Source organism: Staurois parvus, unplaced genomic scaffold (assembly GCF_062004578.1).
Source record: "Staurois parvus isolate SC_StPar_1 unplaced genomic scaffold, SC_StPar_1.0 ptg000144l, whole genome shotgun sequence".
NCBI classification, from domain to species: domain Eukaryota; kingdom Metazoa; phylum Chordata; class Amphibia; order Anura; family Ranidae; genus Staurois; species Staurois parvus.
This window is the reverse complement of record NW_028317940.1, coordinates 379,747-403,239: the sequence shown is the minus strand read 5'-3', so window position 1 is coordinate 403,239 and position 23,493 is coordinate 379,747. Positions and strand designations below refer to the sequence as shown.

The following is a 23,493-nucleotide window of genomic DNA, read 5'->3' as shown; positions in this document are numbered from 1 at the left end:
CAATATTGGGGTATTGGCTCCTCCCCCATCCTGATGACTATTATTAGGGTATTGGCTCCTACCCCATCCTGATGACCATCATTAAAATCACTAACGACCTGCTAACCGCCAAAGCTAATGGCCACTACTCTGTCCTCCTACTCCTCGACCTCTCCGCGGCCTTCAACACAGTCGACCACCCCCTCCTCCTTACTAAACTATACTCCCTTGGCATCAGGGACTCTGCTGTCTCTTGGTTCTCCTCTTACCTATTCCCAACGCTCCTTCAGTGTTACCTATAACGCTGCCACCTCCCCCTCTCTGTTGGAGTCCCCCAAGGCTCTGTCCTCGGACCCCTTCTCTTCTCCATCTACACCTCCTCCCTTGGCCAACTGATACACTCCCACGGCTTCAACTACCACCTATATGCCGATGACACATGAAGGGAAATGTATGTCTTTTAGGTCTGTCATTTTGTTTCCCCCCCCACCCCATTCTATATTTTGTACTAACATGTTGATTAATTGTTTTGTATTATACCCAGAATGAGTTAATGAAAATATGCTGTGTCAGTTATGTGTTACAAAACTGTACTCACACTATTCTTCTATTTCTTATCTTAGTTTAGCCTTGGTAGAGGAGGAGATAGTGTCCAATTATTTCTTTATACTAACAGCACCTGTTTCTGTTATGATATAATTAAAAGTAAAATACCTCTGTCCCATGGGACAGCGGCCAGACTCATCCACCTCACCAACCGCTCCACATCTGCCTCCCCCCTCTGCCAATCTCTTCACTGGCTCCCGATTGCCCAACGCATTAAATTAAAACTACTAACTCTGATATAAAAAGCCATTCACAATGCTGCCCCAAACTACCTCACCGACCTGATACCCAAATACCACCTTACCCGTAATCTTCGCTCTTCACAAGACATCCTACTTTCTAGCTCCCTGGTCTCCACCTCCCATGCCCGACTGCAGGACTTCTCCAGGACTTTCCCCATCCTCTGGAACTCCCTACCCCAATCCATCAGACTGTCACCTACCCTCCTCACCTTCAGGCGCACCCTGAAAACCCATCTCTTCAGGGAAGCCTACACCACCCTCACCTAACAGCCGTTCTCCTCCACTCCTCCTACCACTCCATCCCCCACAACCTCTTCCTCCTGTACCTCTACCCCCTCCCTCCTAGATTGTAAGCTCGAAAGAGCAGGGCCCTCCAACCCCTTGTGTATTCTTTTGTCACTGTATTGTCTCTTGTACTGTCCCCCCACTCTAATGTACAGCGCTGAGCAAACCCTTTGGCGGTATATAAACACTGTATAATAATAATAATTGGGGTATTGGCTCCTCCCCCATCCAGAAGACCACCATCATTGGGGTATTGGCTCCTCCCCCATCCTGATCCTGAGGACCATCATCACTGGGGTATTGGCTCCTCCCCCCATCCTGAAGACCACCAAGATTGTGGTATTGGTTCCTCCCCCATTATCACTTTCTAGTTGGAGGATGTGATCACATTATTATCACCATGTAACAGTCTGTGCTCCAATCACATCATCCGATATAAAATGTCCAGCTGGTAGGAAATGGGGGGAACAGAAGAGAATCCATAATATGTGTATATATAGCAGTGGGGGGAGGGGGAGAGCAGAAGTCAGGAGTATGTAATGTACAACATGGAGTATATAGCGCAGGGGTCAGGAGTATGTAATGTACAACACAGAGTATATAGCGCAGGGGTCAGGAGTATGTAATGTACAACACACAGTATATAGTGCAGGGGTCAGGAGTATGTAATGTACAACATATTGTAGAAGATACAACAGGACTGATCCTGAAGACCACCTTCATCCTGAATAACTTCCAGAGAGAACTCCAGCAGGGTGGTGTCCTAGAAGACTCTTTACATATCAATATATTATTGGGTGCCACGCCCCAATTGTAAACTACTAGAAAATAAAGACATAATATGGGTATTGTAGGCCCCACGACAACCACATTAACCCCTCGCCTTCCTGAGGAATTACCCCCCTTCCTGACCACACCACTTTTTGCTGATCGGCACTGCGCTGTTTCAACTGGTAATTGCGCGGTCGTGCAATGCTGCACCCAAACAAAGTTTACATCTTTTTTTTTCACACAAATAGAGCTTTCTTTTGGTAGTATTTGATCATCTCTGCGTTTTTTATTTTTTGCACTATAAACAGAAAAAAGACTGAAAATTCTGAAAAGAAGCAATATTTTTCACTTTTGTGAAATATTATTTGGTTTGTGGGAAAGTTATAGCATCTACAAGCTATGGTGTATATAATGGAATTTATGTCGCTTTTACCTTCTATCACATTTTTTGAGGTGCTAAAATGCCAGGGCAGTACAACCCCCCCCAAATTACTCCTTTTTGCAGAGAGGCATGTTGAGTCCATGGAACATTTTATTTTTTGCCACAAATTTAGGAATATGACAAATTTTTTCTCTTACACAAAGTTGTTACTTTAATGATATATTGCTCATGCATGCCATGGGTATATGTGGAATAACACCCCAAAACACATTCTCCTACTTCTTCCAAGTATGGGGGTACCACATGTGAGAGACTTTTTGGCAGCCTAGCTACATACAGGGGCCCAAAATCCAACGACCCCCTCCAGGCTTTCAAAGGTCATATTTCTTCATATCAGTTTTGGAGGCTCTAAAATGCCAGGATAGTACAAAGACCCCCCCCCCATGGCCACTTTTTGGAAAGTAGACACCCCAAGGAATTTGCTAAGAGGCATGGGGAATGTTTTACAGATACCATTTTTGTCACAGGGCTTTGAAAAAGAAAAAAAAAATACATTTTTTGTTTTCTTTCTTCATTCTCCAAAAACTGTGGCAACAAATGAGATCTGCAAAACACTCCCCATGTCTCTTAGCAAATTCCTTGGGGTGTATACTTTCCAAAAAGGGGCCATTTGGAGGGGAGAGGGGGGGATTCTACTATCCTGGCATTTCAGGGCCAACATTAGAAGCTTCTGCCACACATCACCCACTCTTGAAGACCAAGTCCCTTCCTGCTGCTCGTAAAAACAATTCAGCAGCTAATTGGCCACTAGGATTGCTTTTACATGAAAGCCGACCTCCAGCTGAAAGAAACGATCCGAGGATGACGTCTGTAGCTGCAGCCAATCCCCCCGGTATAACCACTCAAAGTCCAGCAACATTCCACTACATTGCTGGTCCATGTTGGACATATATGTAACAGCAGAGAACACGGACATACCATGATTCGGGTCTGTGGACCAATATGACCGCAATTCATTCTTTTCTGTAATGCCCATGTTGAGGTGTAAGGGACTGCCTGGTGGTTCCACTAGCACCCCACTGATCAGGCGTCCCCAGAGCACGGAATCTAAGCCCCAGAGTACTTGTTCACCAGGGCCCCTGATGGTGGGGATGGACTTGGAGTACCCTAAGACCAGGTCGTGGCTACTGAATATACCTGTCAGTGGTAGGGGTAATCGCCAGGGGCTCCCACGGGGGAGAGCCTGATATGAGGAGGTCGGGTGATCCCGATGGGATGGATGGATGGCTGAGCAGGTGCGAGGTCAGACAAGCCGGGTCGGTAGCCGGGGGGACGGTGCGGTAAAAAGCAGCGGGCAGAGAATAGTTGGGTCACTCGCCAGGTCAGCAACAGAAGGTCAGATCTAATAAGGGGAATCCAGGAGAGAGGTCAGGCAAGCCAAGGGTCAGAGCAGGAGAATACAGCGTGGTCAGGTACAATCCGGGTCAACAACTTACAATACACAGGTTCACAGGATCAGGAATGCAGGAAAGACCAGAAGGTACCGAATGACAGCTCAGGGCCGTTTAAATATCGCTCCCTGCGCTGTCATTGGTGCCAGGCGCACGCCTGCGGCTACTACTGCGCATGCGCAAACCTGGACGCCGCGGCTGGCCAGGACCTAGTGCCCGCGTCCCTGCTTGGGGCGGCGCACTGCGCTGGGACCAGCGCCGCGGGGATCCCTGACATTGCCCCCCCCCCCTATGGGCAACCTCCGGATGCCCACCCGATCTCTCCACCACGGGTGATCACGAAGAAACCCCCGGACAAGTCTAGGTGCATGGACATTTTGGGCAGGTTCCCAGGAATTGTCCTCCGGACCATAACCCTTCCATTTAATTAGGAACTGGGTCTGACCCCCCCTCCTTCGGCACTTCAGGATTGCTTCCACCTCATACTCTTCTTGTTCTTCAACAGTTATGGCCTCCGGAGGTCTGGACTCTCGATCTGGAAAGGAATCTGGGACCACTGGTTTTAACAAGGACACGTGGAATACTGGATGAATCTTGAACATTTCAGGGAGGATGAGCTCATATGCCACCTCGTTGATCATTCGCTTCACACAAAGAGGCCCTACAAACTTTGGTCCTAATTTCTTTGACGGACATAACATTTTCAAATTGTCGTTGCCAACCAAACCTTATCCCCAGGCTGCAGCACCAGGTCCCCCCTTCGTTTCTTATCAAACGCCTTCTTGTTATCCTCCTGGGCCCGAGCCATGGCCTCCTGCAGTAATTTGTTGTTGGAGGAGAAAAAAGCAAGTGCGTCTTGTGTTGCCGGAACTGGACATTCAGGGACCAGATCAAGGAGAAAGACAGGGTGAAAACCGTAGTTTGAAAAAAACGGGGATTGCCCCGTTGCTGCATGGTTTGCGTTGTTGTAGGCAAATTCTTCCAGGGGTAAAAGTGGTAGCCAATTATCCTGTAGGAAGGATGTGTAGCAACGCAGGTATTGCTCCAGGGTCTGGTTAGTCCTCTCTGTCTGTCCATTGGTCTGCGGGTGGAATGTGGAGGAGAGAGATAATTTGATATCCAGTGCCTTGCATAGAGCCCTCCAAAATTTAGATGTGAATTGGACCTCTCGATCTGATACAATGTCTTCTGGGACTCCATGTAGTCTTACAACTTCCTGAATGAAAATTCGTGCAGTCTCGGATCCGACGGAGTATTCTTCAATGGTAAGAAGTGGGCCATCTTAGACAGTCGATCGATGACCACGAGGATAGCGGTGTGGCCTTGGGATGGAGGGAGCTCGACTATAAAGTCCATTGCGATCCTTTGCCATGGTCGTTCGGGTATCGGCAGTGGCCGCAGCAGTCCCCGAGCCTTGTTCCTTGATGGTTTGCTCCTCTGACAGATGGCGCAGGATCTCACGTAAAGTTTGCAGTCCTTAGCCATGTTCGGCCACCAGAATGAACGTTGGAGAAGCCCCAGGGTCTTTGCTGGGCCAAAGTGTCCTGCCATCGGATGGTCATGGCAATGTCCCAAGACTAGGGTTCGGACCTCTTCAGGAACCACGATCAACCCCTTCTTCCATAGGAGTCCCCCCTTGTTCTGGAGGGACACCCCAGATGGGGCGGACATAGCCGTGGATGCGTCCATTAGTTTTGACCGAAGGTCAGTCTGGAGGGCCAAGAAGTTTCCTGCGGACAGAATGGTATCAGGTACTGATTCTTCTTTGGGGTCCTCGAACATGCGTGACAGCGCCTCGGGTTTCGTATTCTTGGAACCAGGTCTGTACGTAATATGAAATGCGAACCTGGAGAAAAACAGTGCCCATCTTGCCTGCCGCGGGCGTAACCGTTTGGCAGTTCTCAGGTACTCAAGGTTTTTATGATCGGTGAAAATCAAGATTGGGTGTGTGGCTCCTTCCAGCAAGTACCTCCACTCTTCTAATGCCGTTTTGATGGCCAACAATTCTCGATCGCCAATATCGTAGTTCTTCTCGGCTGGAGTAAGCTTCCTTGAGAAGAACGCTACGGGATGTAGGAGTTCTTTGGTGCCTTTTCGCTGGGACAGGATAGAGCCTACTGCATTCTCTGACACATCTACTTCCAGAATGTATGGCAGGGAAGCGTCCGGATGGCCCAGAATGGGTGCCGCGGTAAATAGTTTTTTCAGGGCCTCAAAGGCTCTCTGGGCCTCCGGTGTGCAACTGAAACGGGTTCCAAGTTTGGTTAGCTGAGTTATGGGGGAGACCAGACCCGAGAAGTTCCTAATGAATTTTCGGTAAAAGTTTGCGAACCCAATAAAACGCTGGATGCCCTTTTTATCTGTGGGCACAGGCCAATCCAAAATGGCAGAGACCTTCTGAGGGTCCATCGCAACCCCCGTGGTGGAGATAATCAGACCCAAAAACGTAATACTAGACTGCTCAAAGCTGCACTTGTCAACTTTGGCATATAACCCGTGCTGGCGCAACCGCCCTAGCACTTTTGCCACATGTATCCTGTGATCCTTAAGTGAGGGTGAAAAGATCAGTATGTCATCTAAGTAAACGATTACAAAGATGTCGAGGTAATCTCTGAAGATATCGTTTACGAAATGCTGGAATGTGGCTGGGGCATTACACAGCCCGAATGGCATGACCAGATATTCAAAGTGCCCAAACCGGGTACGGAACGCCGTCTTCCACTCGTCCCCCTCCCTTATGCGAACCAGGTTGTAGGCCCCCCTTTAGGTCTAATTTGGTAAATATGGCCGCAGACTTCAGGCTCTGAAATAGTTCTGGGACCAGGGGCAAAGGGTAACGATTTTTAATCGTGATTTTGTTCAATTCACGATAATCGATGCAAGGTCTCAGAGATTTGTCTTTTTTATCCACAAAGAAGATTCCCGCCCCTGCTGGTGAAAATGGAGGGACGGATGAACCCCTTTTGGAGACTGTCCTCAATATATTCTTTAAGGACCCCCAATTCACGCTCAGATAGGGGAAAAATCCGCCCAAAAGGAATCTCGGCGCCCGGCAACAGGTCGATGAGACAGTCATAGGGGCGGCGGGGGGGCAGGGTATCTGTCCCTCGCTTACTGAAAACGTCCAAGAAGTCATGATAAACTGTGGGAATAACCTGTTTTAGGTTAGAGTCCCCTTCGGAGCACAGGAGGACATGGGGAGTTGCTGGGCCAGAAGTGCGACAGTGTTCCTGACAGTATGGAGAAGGGAACAGGATAGACCCGGTCTCCCAGTCAATCTGGGGGTTATGGGCCCGCAACCAAGGGAGCCCCAGAATGACTGGGAAAAGGGGTGACGCAATGGCATCTAGGCGGAGGAACTCCTGATGCTGATTGGCGATTGTGGTGGCGATGAGGGGGGTCTCCTGATTAACCACTCCTGATTTAATCTGGGAGCCGTCTGCCAAAAATATGTTAAGACCCCTCTTTCTGGGCTGAAGGGGAATCTCCTGCTGGTAAGCGAAGTCTAAGTCCAGAAAACAACTGCATGCCCCCGAGTCAACTATGGCTGTCACCTCCACGGTCCTTTCTGGAAGCTGAAAGGAGAGGGGCACAACTAAGTACTGGGAAGGGCTGATAGTGCCAATAGATAGGGAAGAAAAGGAGGTTGACTTACTCATTTTCAGAGGGCAGGATCGCACCATATGACCGGCTTCACCGCAGTAAAGGCAGAGGTTCTGGGATCTTCTCCGCTGGCGTTCCTCGGGCGATAATTTAGGCCGAGCCAGACCCAGCTGCATCGGTTCCTGAGCGTCTCCGGGCGGTGGGCTCTGGGTATTCAGTCTGGTTAGTTGACCGGGGTCTTGGATTGGAGCCCATGTATTTCCGCGGCCCTGACCGGACCTCTCAAATCTGTGTTCCCGCAGTCTCCGGTCAATTTGAATCATCAGTGCAATAAGGTCTTCTAGAGACTCTGGTACCCCTACTCGGGCCAGCTCATCTTTTAGGGATTCTGAAAGACCCATACGGAACTGGTGCCGCAGAGCGACCTCGTTCCAGCGTGTGTGTCCCATCCAACGCCTAAATTCTGAGGCATACTCCTCCGCCGCCCGGCGGCCCTGTCTAAGCGCGTATAACGTCGCTTCGGCGGAGGCTGCCCGCTGTGGGTCATCGTATAGGATGGCCAAAGCCTCAAAAAAGTAATTCACTGTCTCAAGGTGAGGGTCATGGTTTTCCCTTAACCGATGGGCCCAGTCCTGGAGTTCGTCCTGTAATAAGGAGATTATGAATTCCACTTTCACCGACTCGGTCACGAAGGTGCGGGGTTGTAAGACAAAAAACAGGAGGCACGAATTGCGAAAAGACCGGAAGCAAGTGCGGTCTCCGCGAAACCGTTCCGGTAAGGGTACTCGAGGTTCCGCCATAGGGGGCGGCGCAGAAGCCCCCATGGCTGGTCCAGGAGCCTCTCCAGTAGGGGGTGCAGATACAGGGGCCTGTGGGGTAGGGTCAGATACAGGGAGGGTCTGGAAATGGTTCTCCAGATGCATGCACTTGTCCTGTAAGGCCGCCACGGCTTGTGTCAGGGCCGACAAGTGCCTGCAAATGTATTCCAATGGGGAGGGCCCTCCTCTAGGCTCAGTCATGGCCTTCTGGTACTGTAAGGGACCGCCTGGAGGAGGTAACACTAGCACCCCACTGATCAGGCGTCCCCAGAGCACAGAATCTAAGCCCCAGAGTACTTGTTCACCAGGGCCCCTGATGGTGGGGATGGACTTGGAGTACCCTGAGACCAGGTCGTGGCTACTGAGTATACCTGTCAGTGGTAGGGGTAATCGCCAGGGGCTCCCACGGGGGAGAGCCTGATATGAGGAGGTCGGGTGATCTCGATGGGATGGATGGATGGCTGAGCAGGTGCGAGGTCAGACAAGCCGGGTCGGTAGCCGGGGGGACGGTGCGGTACAAAGCAGCGGGCAGAGAATAGTCGGGTCACTCGCCAGGTCAGCAACAGAAGGTCAGATCTAATAAGGGGCATCCAGGAGAGAGGTCAGGCAAGCCAAGGGTCAGAGCAGGAGAATACAGCGTGGTCAGGTACAATCCGGGTCAACAACTTACAACACACAGGTTCACAGGATCAGGAATGCAGGAAAGACCAGAAGGCACCGAATGACAGCTCAGGGCCGTTTAAATATCGCGCCCTGCGCTGTCATTGGTGCCAGGCGCGCGCCCGCGGCTCCTACTGCGCATGCGTGAACCCGGACGCCGCGGCCGGCCAGGACCTAGTGCCCACGTCCCTGCACGGGGCGGCGCCGGGACCAGCGCCGCGGGGATCCCTGACATGAGGGTTCGGCCCAAAAGAGTTTTACAATCAGAAGCCGTGATAGGATTCCATGTGAATTGTCTGGTAAGAGCTGAATTTGGGTGGGCGGCCATGTATTGTTGTATATAAATTGCCTTGGCCCACAATCCATTGGTACAAATCTACCGTGAAAAACAGGGGAGGGGCTAAACAATAGTGCTGGCAGAGAACGGGGCCCACCCTGCTAACTCTGCGTTTTTGGGGGCACTATACAAAGGAGGCACTATACTAAGGGGGCACTATACTAAGGGGGCACTATACTAAGGGGGCACTGTACAAAGGGGGCACTGTACTAAGGGGACACTGTTCTAAGGGGACAGTATACTAAGGAGGCACTATACTAAGGGGACACTATTCAAAGGGGACACTATTCAAAGGGGACACTATACAAAGGGGACACTATACAGAGGAGACACTATACAGAGGAGGCACTATACAGAGGAGACACTATACAGAGGAGGCACTATACAAAGGGGACACTATACTAAGGGGACACTATACTAAGGGGACACTATACTAAGGGGACATTATACTAAGGGGACATTATACTAAGGGGACACTATACAACGAAGGCACTATACAAAGGGGGCACTATACTAAGGGGACACTATACTAAGGGGACATTATACTAAGGGGACACTATACAACGAAGGCACTATACAAAGGGGGCACTATACTAAGGGGACACTATACTAAGGGGACACTATACTAAGGGGGCACTATACAAAGGAGGCACTATACAAAGGGGACACTATACTAAGGGGGCACTCTACAAAGGAGGCACTATACTAAGGGAACACTATACAAAGGAGGCACTATACTAAGGGAACACTATACAAAGGAGGCACTATACAAAGGGGACACTATACTAAGGGGGCACTCTACAAAGGAGGCACTATACTAAGGGAACACTATACAAAGGAGGCACTATACAAAGGGGACACTATACTAAGGGGACACTATACAAAGGAGGCACTATACTAAGGAGGCACTATACAAAGGGGACACTATACTAAGGGGGCACTATACTAAGGGGGCACTCTACAAAGGAGGCACTATACTAAGGGAACACTATACAAAGGGGACACTATACTAAGGGGGCACTATACTAAGGGGGCACTCTACAAAGGAGGCACTATACAAAGGGGACACTATACTAAGGGGGCACTATACTAAGGGGGCACTATACTAAGGGGACACTATACAAAGGAAGCACTAGTATAGTTCTGTTTGTGATCAATATCTTGATCCATACAAACACTATACTAGTAATGGCGGTGATCAGCGACCTATAGCGCGAGTGCGATCATGTGCGGACAATCTGACGCTAGCTGACCCTGGCTGGGGGGCGCTTACTGACCCCAACGCTGTCTGATGTCACTAGTGGCAGGAATACAGTGATCAGTGAAACATTCTATATACGGACACCGTACTAATGGCACTGGCTGGGTGACGGGGCGATCAAAGGGTTAAATCTGACACATGCGTGTACAATGTAGTGGTGCTTTTAATCGGCACCGTTTTATCTCTTCTTTCCCTGGACTGACGGGTGCGGGGAGGGAGCAGGTGCGTTCACACCCCAAAATAGGAAGCGACGCAAAATTACGTCGCTTTGCCAAGAGCTGCTGCTCGCCCACAAAACACGGGTAAGCAGTTGGTAAGTGGCTAATAAAAAAAAAAGAACTCAAAAAAATTGTCAAAATGTTTTTTTTAACTTTTTTTAATTTTTTTTTTAAATACTTTTATCAGAGTTCTACAATGTTACCATAGTAACAATGTACTACTATGTTAGTACAGCCAGAGCAGCATACAGGTACGTCGCTTTGCCTGTAGTTGCCACCAGATGTCAGTGCCACTCCCAGCCGGTGTCATTAGTACGGTGTCAGGGCCCCTCCCAGCCAGTGTCATTAGTACGGTGTCAGGGCCCCTCCCAGCCGGTGTCACTAGTACAGTGTCAGGGCCCCTCCCAGCCGGTGTCATTAGTACGGTGTCAGTGTACAGTATTATCACTGATCACTGTATTGGTGTCACTAGCGATTTCATTTTCAGTTAGTGCCCCTTCCAGCCAGTGTCTGTTAGCGCCAGATTGCCCGCCGCACTATTACAGGCCCACTATAAGTCGCTGATCAGCACCATTACCAGTACAGCGTCTGTAGCTGCATAAAATCCAGTATATACCCCATAGTGTGTAGACGCTGAAACTTTCACACAAATCAATCAATATGCACATATCAGGATTTTTTATTTACCATAGACATTACATTTTATTCGATATGTTTTATAACAGAAAGTAGATAAATGTCTTCTTTTTTTTCCCCATTTACTGTCTTTGCCCAATTGTTAATGGAGTCACCTATTGTTTCTGTCTGTTGGCTGGTCCTCCTGGAGGTTCTTACATGATGGGATTAGTCTGGTGTCAGCTTCAACTCGTTGTCTGATCAGTATGAGATGTTTATCCCAACGTGTAATATTTGTTATTATTGGTCATGTGGGGACTGCCCCTATTTCCGAAGTGTAGAAAAACCTTTATCTCTGTTCAACAAAGAAGTTCCAGATTGCACCCAAGCTGTTGTCACCTAGTCCTTGAGTGCAATGCCCAGCTACAGGCCTGCTGTTAGAGACAACGGGGCCCCATACAGCCAACTTGACAGCCCCCCCCCCCATTTTGCTATGCTTCAGTTATAAATGAACACAGTGAGCGATCAGTACCGATCACTTATTGTGTTCATTCAGGAAAGGAAGGGGCTGGTCAATGTGACATATATATGGGACCCTTCCCCCACTCTCCATCCTGAAGGATCCTATTATGTGATTGCAGCTGCTGTTGGGAAGGAGAGGAGGGGAGCCGGCAGCACTGCGGGGCACACAGGGGGAAGCATGTGATTCACAGGGAGGGTTATGGGTGTGGCGGGGAGGGGGGGCAATTACCGATCCCCTGTATGGTTCTCTCTGCAGCAGCTGAAAGCCAGCGGGAGGGAGGGAAGAAGAAGTAGCCTTCCGCTGCTGCAGAGGAAAGCCATACAGGGGATCAGTTCTAGTAATTACCCATTACCCCCCCCCCCGCCGTGTTGATCACCCTCCCTGCCCACATAAAATTCACCCCCCCTGCTGGCCTGGGCCCCATACAGGAGGACAGGTGGGGCCCCCTTATCCTTGGCCCCGCCCACCTCTGATACCTTGTTCCTGTGTCCCAGCGGCGAGGAAGCAGTTCTCCGATGGAGGCGCTCAAGATGGGTGCCAGGCGGTCCGTCACAGGTACAGCGTTGCATGACAGAGCAATTGCCAGTTAAAGTAGCGCAATGTGGAATAACAAAAAAAATGCCCTGGCCATGAAGGGACTAAAATCTTGTGGAGGGCAAGTGGTTACAATCAAAGTACCCCAGAGCATGGCTGCACAGACTCCCCGATTGAGGAACGTCCCCATATACAATAAGAAGTCCTTCTAATGGTTTTCTAGGTCATGGGTGTCACTGGTGGCCCTCCAGCTGTTCCCAAACTACAAGTCCCATGAGGCATTGCAAGGCTGACAGTTACAAGCATGACTCCCAAAGACAGAGGCATGATGGGACTTGTAGTTTCGCAACAGCTGGAGGGCCGCCAGTTTGACACCCCCATTTTAGGTTGTTGTTCCAATGGGGGGATGGAAGTGCGGAGGAGGAGGGAGATGGGGAGGGGGGGATTCCACCGTCACTACAACCGCCCTACATGTTTCCCAGTCACCCGCTTCCTCAGGGACATGTGAAGGGAAGATATTATCCTCTGTTAGAAATCTAGGATGTGCTCATCCAATTGCATGGAAAGGGCCCAGTCTGCAAAAACAGCCCTGGGGGGCATATAACCGGGAGGGGAGGGGGGGGGGTAAACACCTCAAGTAAAACCCTTAAAGACAATTCCAAATGTCTCCAATATGAAAGATTCTCCCGGGGCTCTGGGGGGGGGGGCCAATGTTACCGTCCTGGAACAAACCAGACCCCCCCCTTCCCAGTATCATGTCCAATAGGGCAATAGGGGTCTTCAGAGAGAAGGGGCACATTAAAGTCTCCTCTTACCCGGTGATGTGAGGGGCGGCTGATTGTCCATCATGACATCCTTGTAGAGGTCCTTGTGTCCTTCTAAATACTCCCACTCCTCCATGGAGAAATAGACAGTGACACCCTGACACCTTATAGCAGGGGTGTCCAAACTTTTTTGGAAGAGTGCCAGATTTGATGAAGTGAACATGTGCGAGGGCCGACCATTTTGCCCGACATTCTGATGAACCATTAAAATTAAATGCAAATGAACTATTTTATGCAAAAGTTTATTGAAAACGACATACTTTTCATTTTGTGACTTGGATGACAAATCTAAACAGGTGTTAAATCACTCTGCCAGCACAGGGAGAAGGAAAGCCCAAATCTCGCGAGATCTCGGAGGTCGCGAGATTTGGGCTTTGTTTCTCCTTGCACTGTCTGATGACGTCAAGCGATCCTGAGCACCAATCCATTATAGCCCAAATTGATACCGTATTTTTCGCTCCATAAGACGCACCTGACCATAAGATGCACCTAGGTTTTAGAGGCGAAAAACAGGAAAAAAAAAATTCTGAACCAATGGACTGCAGACATAGTACAGGAGATGACCAGAGACTGCGGACACAGTACAGGAGATGACCAGAGACTGCGGACACAGTACAGGAGATGACCAGAGACTGCGGACATAGTACAGGAGATGACCAGAGACTGCGGATATAGTACAGGAGATGGCCAGAGACTGCGGACATAGTACAGGAGATGGCCAGAGACTGCGGACATAGTACAGGAGATGGCCAGAGACTGCGGACAGTAAAGGAGATGGCCAGAGACTGCGGACATAGTACAGGATATGGCCGGAGACTGCGGACACAGTACAGGAGATGACCAGAGACTGCGGACACAGTACAGGAGATGACCAGAGACTGAGGACACAGTACAGGAGATGACCAGAGACTGTGGACATACTACAGGAGATGACCAGAGACTGCGGACATACTACAGGAGATGACCAGAGACTGCGGACACAGTACAGGAGATGACCAGAGACTGCGGACACAGTACAGGAGATGACCAGAGACTGCGGACACAGTACAGGAGATGACCAGAGACTGCGGACATAGTACAGGAGATGACCAGAGACTGCGGACATACTACAGGAGATGACCAGAGACTGCGGACACAGTACAGGAGATGACCAGAGACTGCGGACACAGTACAGGAGATGACCAGAGACTGCGGACACAGTACAGGAGATGACCAGAGACTGCGGACACAGTACAGGAGATGACCAGAGACTGCGGACACAGTACAGATGACCAGAGACTGCAATGACCATTCACAAAGCGAAGCGCATGCGCAGTGGGCACCCGGCTGTCACAGAAGCCAGCGCGGGAAGACTGTGCAGCGCTGGAGCGAGGAACAGGTAAGGCCCTGCAGGAGACAACAGCTGAGCGGCCGGCCCGGTATTCTGACATGGTGGCGGCAGAAATACCGGACCAGGCGCTTTATATTCGCTCCATAAGACGCACTGACATTATCCCCCCTTTTTTTGGGGGAAAAAAGTGCATCTTATGGAGCGAAAAATACGGTAAATGGTAGCCACAGTAGTAATTCCCTGCGCACCACCTGGGATCCCTCGGCCCACGTTCCGGACCCCACAGATGAGCTGCCCAATATATAACTTACGGCCCTCCACTAGTGATTCTGCGAACGCCACTGAGGACTCCAGGGATCTGTCGAGCGGGAATTGACGTCATCAGCCACCACACAGAGAAGGAAAGCCCAAATCTCACGAGATCTCGGACGTCGCGAGATTTGGGCTCTCCTTCCTGCGCCAGCTGATGATGTCAAGAGATCGCTGGAGTCCTCAGTAGCTTTCAGGGAATCACTACCGGGGGCCGTAAGTTATATATTTGGGTAGCTCACCTGTGGGGCCGTTTCAGTCCGGAACGCGGGCCGCAATTGGCCCGCGGGCCGGACTTTGGACATGCCTGCCTTATAGGAACCTGACACACACAATGATACAGTCACCATCCAGACACATCCCTTGTCTGTTACTGGAGAATGTCCCAGAATTCCCGGCACCGCTCACCTCTCCTGTCAGCAGCTCCATCATATTCTGGGTGACTTCTAGAACCTTCTGTCTTGTAGGGATCAGGGATGGAGGTGGGTGGATGGTGATGGGATTCTGGATTCTCGAGGCTCTTGTGGTCATACGATGAGATCTCCTTCTGGTCTCATTGTCAGTAGATTTTTTCATGACTCCTGTACAGTTCTGTGTGATACAAAGATAAATCTCACTCTCCCATCATCCCTCACCTCTATGGTCAGCTCTAGATGTGTCCTCCAGGGATTGGCCGCAATGTTCCCGTTTCAGCAAAGGACAGACATCTCCATCCAATGACGGGACTACAATGGGGTCGGATTTATAGGTCCTTCTAGAAGTCCTATAATAGGGTCACTAATGTTCTCCTAGTAAGGCTCACTGATCCACCAGTAGATGTTCCACATGGATCTGGCGGTCAGCGGGCGTGGCATGCCGGCAGTCATGGATCTCACTGATTGGACTAAAGCTGACTTTGCTCTCTTCTATAACCAATGCCGCCATCTTGTGCTATAACCGGATATCATAGAGTACGGACACTTCATGTATTCATAGTACTTGTGTGCAGGTGAGGTAGAGGGTGCAGAGGTCAGGAGAGGTTGAACCCTGCACTCTGTACGCAGCACACCCCTGAACCCTGTACTCTGTACGCAGCACACCCCTGAACCCTGTACTCTGTACGCAGCACACCCCTGAACCCTGTACTCTGTACGCAGCACACCCCTGAACCCTGTACTCTGTACATAGCACAACACTGGTTTTATTTAACAACTCCCATTTAACCATTTCAATACCGGGCAATTTTACACCTTCCTGCCCAGGCCATTTTTCAGGTTTCAGCGCTCTCACACTTTGAATGACAATTGCGCGGTCATACAACACTGTACCCAAACTAAAATTTTATCATTTTCTTCACACAACTAGAGCTTTCTTTTGGTGGTATTTAATCACCGCTGGGGTTTTTATTTTTTGCTAAATTAACAAAAAAATACCAAAAATTTTGAAAAAAAAACACATTTTTCTTTGTTTCTGTTATAAAAGTTTACAAATAAATAATCGTTCTTCATAAATTTAGGCCGAGATGTATTCTGCTGCATGTCTTTGGTGAAAATAACCCAAATTAGGATGTATTTTTTAGTTTGTAGGAAAGTTATAGAGTTCACAAACTATGGTATAGATCTGAATATTGATCAATCCTGAAGTACTGACAGCCAATCTAATTTCTTGAGGTCCAAGAATGTCAGAATAGTACAGATATCCCCAAATGACCCCTTTTTGCAGAGTAGACAGTCCGACGTACTTCATAAGAGGCATGGCGAGTTTTTTGAAGTTGTATTTTTATGTCATAATTTTTCGGAAAATGGTCATCATATAACTGGCATGGCGGTTAACAGGGACACTGACTGGTGACAGTATGAAAAAAAAAATATATATATATATTTTTTTTTTATTATATTTAATTTTTTATTACATTTTTTTTTATTTTTTTAAAGATTTTTTTTTCATATTTTACTATGACCAAAGTAGTACAATGTTACCATAGTAACACTGTACTACTTTGGGGAAGTGATCAGTATTTTTTTTTTTTTACACAATTTGCTTATAGCAAAGAATTGCTTTGCTATAAGCAAGCATTTACCTGAATGAAATCGATTCATTCAGCTTTTTTTTTTTTTTTTTTTTTTGTGCTTAGCTGTGATTTGGTCACAGCTAATCACATGACATGTGCATGTGATTAGCTGTGACCATTCACAGCTAGGCACTAGTATACAATGGATGGCATCATGAATGAAGCCATCCATTGTATACAACTGTCATGTGACCTACTGTGATTGGTCACAGCAGGTCACATGGTACCAGCAACGGGAGCCGGTACTCGGATCTGTCATCGGCCGTGTCCGAGGTGCACGGGCAGTGACAGATCGCACTGCTGCGCCGCTCTGCATTACCGCAAACTGCGCATGTGCGGGAGCACGCCAAATGGCGTGCACCGGGAATGAAGAGGCACATCTGAAGCCGCCAAACGGCCATTGGCCGGGCGGCTAATGGTTAATACCCTCCCACTGTTAAAGCAAAGGACGGACATCTCCATCCAATGACAGGACTACAATGGGGTCGGATTTATAGCTCCTTCTAGAAGTCCTATAATAGGGTCACTAATGTTCTCCTAGTAAGGCTCACTGACCCACCAGTAGATGTTCCCCAGGGATCAGATTTAACCCCTTCATTACACTCACCTCTCCAGTCAGCAGGTGGAGGATCTCCAGGGCGAGGTTCAATATCATCTCATTCTGGGGAAAGTCCTTCCTTATGATCTTCACAAAAGTTGAAGTCTGCTGATTGTCCAACATGACGTCCTTGTAGAGGTCCTTGTGTCCTTCTAAATACTCCCACTCCTCCATGGAGAAATAGACAGTGACACCCTGACACCTTATAGGAACCTGACACACACAATGATACAGTCACCATCCAGACACATCCCTTGTCTGTTACTGGAGAATGTCCCAGAATTCCCGGCACCGCTCACCTCTCCTGTCAGCAGCTCCATCATCTTCTTGGTGACTTCTAGAATCTTCTGCATGTTGTGTCTCTCAGGGTTTAGGGAGTCACATGGAGGCACTGTGATGGTCATATGACCACCTGACTTCAGAAGAGGAAATCTCTGTATTGGAACATCATGTTAGACTCCCAGAATCCTCCTCACCTCTCCGGTCAGGTCTGTGTTTTATTAATAGAGATGAGAGTGATGTCATGTGACCTCCCAGAATCCTCCTCTCCGGTCAGGTCCCGCCCGCCAACCCCGGGAGCAGCAGGCTCACAGCGGCCGCCAGTGGTCTCCCCTACCCTCACCTTACATGGAAGGGAGAGCGGTCCATCCACGCGGCGCCGGTCCTTCCCCGCTCCGGCGCCCCTCCACGAGCCGCCCACGCACGCCGTGCCACGGCCTGCCACTGCCCGCCAAGCTCCAGAGGTACACGCTGAGAAGGAGGAGCGGCCACCCGAGCCTCTCCACCGCTGCCTCCCCGCTGGAGTCTCATTACAGCGGCGCCCGTCCTGCAGGGCCCACCCAGCTGCAGATGCACAATAATAGTCCAGGCTCCAGAATACAAGCTAAAAGGGAGTGCAGCTATATGAGCCTGCCACCACCCACCCCTCCGCCACCTCCCACCGCCCACAACTCAGGCACCTGGCCTGCATAACCCGCTGCGGGCCCCCTTTATCTAGACCCGCAGCTGACTCTCTAGCACCAGAGGGGGGTTATGTAGCACACAGTCTCTCAGGACTTTTAGGGGTGTCTGTGCTCACAAGGCCCAGAAGCAGCTAGCAGCCTTCCTCCATGATACCAGACCAGACCTTCAGTAGATGGCCCCTCAGTCAGCTCTTGGCAGAACCCAGGTCTCAGCATTCGGGCCCTCCTGAGGCCTCTGGCAGTAGATCCGGTAGCATGCCCCCTCCAGGCTGGAACGATCCTCTACAACACGGGTGTCAAACTGGTGGCCCTCCAGCTGTTGCCAAACTACAAGTCCCATGAGGCATTGCAAGACTGACAGATACAAGCATGACTTCCAAAGGCAGAGGCATGATGGGAGTTGTAGTTTTGCAACAGCTGGAGGACCACCCACAGGTTTGAGACCCCTTATCTATAGCAAAGACCCCAAACTCATACTGCACTGTATAATGTATATATTAAGCTATATATGAAAAACTCCTGACCCCTGTGCTCTTTACATGGGGATGTACATAACATTCTCTCGACCCCTGCGCTCTGTACACGGGGATGTCTAGAACATTTTCCCGACCCTGCGCTCTGTACACGGGGATGTACATAACATTCTCCCGACCCTGCGCTCTGTACACGGGGATGTACATAACATTCTCCCGACCCTGCGCTCTGTACACGAGGATGTACATAACATTCTCCCGACCCCTGCGCTCTGTACACGGGGATGTACATAACATTCTCCCGACCCCTGCGCTCTGTACATGGGGATGTACATAACATTCTCTCGACCCCTGCGCTCTGTACACGGGGATGTACATAACATTTTCCCGACCCTGCGCTCTGTACACGGGGATGTACATAACATTCTCCCGACCCTGCGCTCTGTACACGAGGATGTACATAACATTCTCCCGACCCCTGCGCTCTGTACAAGGGGATGTACATCACATTTTCCCGACCCTGCGCTCTGTACTTGGGGATGCACATAACATTCTCCTGACCCCTGCGCTCTGTACACGGGGATGTACGTAACATTCTCCCGACCCCTGCGCTCTGTACACAGGGATGTACATAACATTCTCCCGACCCCTGCGCTCTGTACATGGGGATGTATATGATAGTTTAGTCACAGACCTCTAAGTGTTTGTGAAATCTCCTCCCACAAAATCCACTCAGCCAATGACAAGTCAGGATGCCATTTTTATTCTTCTCCTGCCATCTATTGCCATCCCGGTCCCACCCTTCATCCATTCAGCTTGGTGGTCACTCTCTAGGTAACAGGTATCATGTACAACCACCAGGGGGGTCACTCTGAAGGTAACAGGTATCATGTACAACCACCAGGGGGATCACTCTCCAGGTAACAGGTATCATGTACAATCCCCAGGGGGTCACTCTCCAGGTAACAGGTATCATGTACAACCACCAGGGGGTCACTCTCCAGGTAACATGTACAACCACTAGGGGGGTCACTCTGAAGGTAACAGGTGTCATGTACAACCACCAGGGGGTCACTCTCCAGGTAACAGGTAGCATGTACAACCACCAGGGGGGTCACTCTTCAGATAACAGGTGTCATGTACAACCACCAGGGGGGTCACTCTTCAGGTAACAGGTATCATGTACAACCACCAGGGGGTCACTCTCCGGATAACAGGTATAAGGTACAACCACCAGGGGGGTCACTCTTCAGGTAACAGGTATCATGTACAACCACCAGGGGGGGTCACTCTCCAGGTAAAAGATATCATGTACAATCCCCAGGGGGGGTCACTCTCCAGGTAACAGGTATCATGTACAACCACCAGGGGGGTCACTCTCCAGGTAACAGGTATCAGGTATAACCACCAGGGGGTTACTCTCCAGGTATCAGATACAACCACCAGGGGGTCACTCTCCAGGTAACAGGTATCATGTACAACCACCAGGGGGTCACTCTCCAGGTAACATGTACAACCACCAGGGGGGTCACTCTGAAGGTAACAGGTGTCATGTACAACCACCAGGGGGTCACTCTCCAGGTAACAGGTAGCATGTACAACCACCAGGGGGGTCACTCTTCAGATAACAGGTGTCATGTACAACCACCAGGGGGGTCACTCTTCAGGTAACAGGTATCATGTACAACCACCAGGGGGTCACTCTCCAGATAACAGGTATAAGGTACAACCACCAGGGGGGTCACTCTTCAGGTAACAGGTATCATGTACAACCACCAGGGGGGGTCACTCTCCAGGTAAAAGATATCATGTACAATCCCCAGGGGGGTCACTCTCCAGGTAACAGGTATCATGTACAACCACCAGGGGGGTCACTCTCAAGGTAACAGGTATCATGTACAACCACCAGGGGGGTCACTCTCCAGGTAACAGGTGTCATGTACAACCACCAGGGGGTCACTCTCCAGGTAACAGGTATCATGTACAACCACCAGAGGGCTCACTCTCCAGGTAACAGATATCATGTACAACCACCAGGGGGGTCACTCTCCAGGTAACAGGTATCATGTACAACCACCAGGGGGGTCACTGTCCAGGTAACAGGTACAACCACCAGGGGTCACTCTCCAGGTATCAGGTACAACCACCAGGGGGTCACTCTCCAGGTAACAGGTGTCATGTACAATCCCCAAGGGGTCACTCTCCAGGTAACAGGTATCATGTACAACCACCAGGGGGGTCACTCTCCAGGTAACATGTACAACCACCAGGGGGTCACTCTCCAGGTAACATATACAACCACCAGGGGGGTCACTCTTCAGGTAACAGGTGTCATGTACAACCACCAGGGGGGTCACTCTCCAGGTAAAAGATATCATGTACAATCCCCAGGGGGGTCACTCTCCAGGTAACAGGTATCATGTACAACCACCAGGGGGGTCCCTCTCCAGGTAACAGGTACAATCACCAGGGGGTCACTCTCCAGGTAACAGGTATCATGTACAACCACCAGGAAGGGGGGGTCACTCTGAAGGTAACAGGTATCATGTACATACAACCACCAGGGGGTCACTCTCCAGGTAACAGGTATCATGTACAACCACCAGGGGGGTCACTCTCCAGGTAACAGGTATCATGTACAACCACCAGGGGGGTCACTCTTCAGGTAACAGGTGTCATGTACAACCACCAGGGGGGTCACTCTTCAGGTAACAGGTATCATGTACAACCACCAGGGGGTCACTCTCCAGGTAACAGGTAGCATGTACAACCACCAGGGGGGTCACTCTTCAGATAACAGGTGTCATGTACAACCACCAGGGGGGTCACTCTTCAGGTAACAGGTATCATGTACAACCACCAGGGGGTCACTCTCCGGATAACAGGTATAAGGTACAACCACCAGGGGGGTCACTCTTCAGGTAACAGGTATCATGTACAACCACCAGGGGGGGTCACTCTCCAGGTAAAAGATATCATGTACAATCCCCAGGGGGGTCACTCTCCAGGTAACAGGTATCATGTACAACCACCAGGGGGGTCACTCTCAAGGTAACAGGTATCATGTACAACCACCAGGGGGGTAACTCTCCAGGTAACAGGTGTCATGTACAACCACCAGGGGGTCACTCTCCAGGTAACAGGTATCATGTACAACCACCAGGGGGGTCACTCTCCAGGTAACAGGTATCATGTACAACCACCAGAGGGCTCACTCTCCAGGTAACAGATATCATGTACAACCACCAGGGGGGTCACTCTCCAGGTAACAGGTATCATGTACAACCACCAGGGGGGTCACTCTCCAGGTAACATGTACAACCACCAGGGGGGTCACTCTTCAGGTAACAGGTGTCATGTACAACCACCAGGGGGGTCACTCTTCAGGTAACAGGTGTCATGTACAACCACCAGGGGGGTCACTCTCCAGGTAAAAGATATCATGTACAATCCCCAGGGGGGTCACTCTCCAGGTAACAGGTATCATGTACAACCACCAGGGGGGTCCCTCTCCAGGTAACAGGTACAATCACCAGGGGGTCACTCTCCAGGTAACAGGTATCATGTACAACCACCAGGAAGGGGGGGTCACTCTGAAGGTAACAGGTATCATGTACATACAACCACCAGGGGGGTCACTCTACAGGTAACAGGTATCATGTACAACCACCAGGGGGTCACTCTCCAGGTAACAGGTATCATGTACAACCACCAGGGGGGTCACTCTCCAGGTAACAGGTATCATGTACAACCACCAGGGGGGTCACTCTTCAGGTAACAGGTGTCATGTACAACCACCAGGGGGGTCACTCTTCAGGTAACAGGTGTCATGTACAACCACCAGGGGGGTCACTCTTCAGGTAACAGGTATCATGTACAACCACCAGGGGGTCACTCTCCAGGTAACAGGTATCATGTACAACCACCAGGAGGTCACTCTCCAGGTAACAGGTAAAACCACCAGGGGGTCACTCTCCAGGTAACAGGTATCATGTACAACCACCAGGGGGGTCACTCTCCAGGTAACAGGTATCATGTACAAACACCAGGGGGTCACTCTCCAGGTAACAGGTATCATGTACAACCACCAGGGGGGTCACACTCCAGGTAACAGGTATCATGTACAACCACCAGGGGGGTCACACTCCAGGTAACAGGTATCATGTACAACCACCAGGGGGGGGGTCACTATGAATAATAGATGCGGAGCAGGACAAGAATCCATGTTAAGGGGGGGGGAGGGGCTCGCAGTAAGCCGCGCCCAAACAGAAAATGCTAGTAGTGTAGTATTTTTTATGAATGAAATTCCAAAGATATATCCAGGTAAAAAAACACTCACATTGGTGTGACAGTGGTTGAGTTGGCCGCCGGCCTAACACGTGGCCTGTGCGGGGTGACGTCACCACACTGGCTCCTCCCTAACGTTTTGCGCCTGAAAGCGTTATCAAAGGGAGCGTCAGCAGTTTAAATAGCATATTGCGCGCATATGCGATTGGGTGTATTGACGCCATCTTGGTCCGCGATGCATACGCGAGCGGCCATTTTCTAGGTTATACACAAACAGCATTAGGAGACAGATAGATGTGGATGCAGATGTCTCGTCTCGTCCCGGGAATTACCGCAAAACCAATTCCGTTTATGTCCACAGGATAATCGGCGGGT

The 23,493-nt window shown here is 50.1% G+C and overlaps 1 protein-coding gene across 1 annotated transcript in view; it reads left to right on the top strand.

Annotated features, from left to right (window-relative positions):
* LOC149464993 (uncharacterized) overlaps nucleotides 1-23,493 on the top strand; it is a 374,728-nt gene that overhangs the window by 240,590 nt on the left and 110,645 nt on the right. The window lies entirely within an intron of this gene.